The sequence below is a fragment of the Papio anubis genome, chromosome 1, assembly GCF_008728515.1.
Source record: "Papio anubis isolate 15944 chromosome 1, Panubis1.0, whole genome shotgun sequence".
In the NCBI taxonomy this organism is placed as follows: Eukaryota; Metazoa; Chordata; class Mammalia; order Primates; family Cercopithecidae; genus Papio; species Papio anubis.
The window spans coordinates 119,612,303-119,613,736 of record NC_044976.1 but is presented as its reverse complement, the minus strand read 5'-3'; positions in this window follow the sequence as shown (position 1 = coordinate 119,613,736).

Genomic DNA, 1,434 nt, shown 5'->3' with positions numbered 1-1,434 from the left:
CCTTAACAGGCTTCAGACATAAGGGTATGGCATGTTTGGGGACCATTTTAGAAATTCCATCTACCACAATCAGACACTCACATTCCCCCATCTGCAAAATACATTCACCCTCTCCCCTAAGGTTTCCAAATTTCATGTCTTTAAAGCATTAGTTCAAAGTGAAAAATGTTATGTAGGCCGCAGCAAATCAAAAGTTTAAAATCTCATCTTAATCATCTACACCAAGTGTGAATGAGGCTTCTGAGGATGTCCATTAAGTACAGATCCTTGACATAATCCCCTTCCCTCTATCAACCTGTGAAACTGAACTGAACAAACAGCTTATCTGCCCTCAGTGTGCAATGGTGGGACGGACATAGAAAAACGATTCTAATGATTCTTGTTCACAAACGGGGAAAGTAGAAGTAACAAAGAATTTACTGATCCAAAACCTTTTTGAAATGAGGCTGAGCAAAGCCCAGCAGGAATTTCTTGATTAGGATCCACAACCTGGAACTAACCTCTGTTACACGGGCTTTGCCTCTGGGCTCTGCATTTCTTTCTATCTTTATAGAAATCATTTTATTTTCCTTCTTCTCCTACTCCTTTGGTTCTTCCCCTTTCTTCTTATGGCAGCATCCTCCCCTTAATCCTTGGCACATCATCCCCAGCAGAATTAGTCAAATGTTGCCCGTGGCACGATCCTGACCATCTCCATGAGGGCCTGTCCTTGGAACCCCCGCTCCCCTGGGACCCTCTTCACTGACCTGACCTCTCTGTCATGATTGTTTTCAGCTGACCTGGCTGGTTTAAGAGAAAACCTAGAATTGTGGAGATCCAGAACCAATCTCTGCTCTCTCTTATCTCCAAGAGAGGAAGAAAATAACAGGTATCGTCATAGAGAAATGACCCACGTGAGGGCTGAGACTCTCCAGCAGTTACAGCAGAGGAAACTCCCTGAAGAATGGTGGAGCTGAGATCCCAGGCCCGGAAAGCAGACTTGTGTTAAGTGCTATTTAGTCTTTATGTCCTCCCTGCCCCAATCTACCAGCCAGCGAATGACAACTGACTGAGTATAAATACTAGGACTACAGAACCGTGATAAAGTGTTTGTCAAAGGAAACACCCTTTTACTTTCCCTGTTTTCACAGTGGAAATTGCTATTTTTGATCCAAAGTTTTCGGAAACGCAGCAGTGAGTTCCTAGAGGGTGAGTTATGTGCTTTGGACCTGGAGGCTGAGGCCGAGGCTTGTGTGGTTAATCTGCTGCCACCATGTGTTGAGGGAGCCTGGGAGAGTCTTAGTCTTTCTAGAGGTCCCTTCCTGCTGTGTTTTCTCTGAGGAACTGAGATGGTTTTTAACGCTGCCCAGGACCTGCAACTGAGACCTGACTCTGTCTCCTGCAGGGGCCTGAGCTGAGTCCACACCCTGGAAGCCCAGAACTGAGGGAACAGAT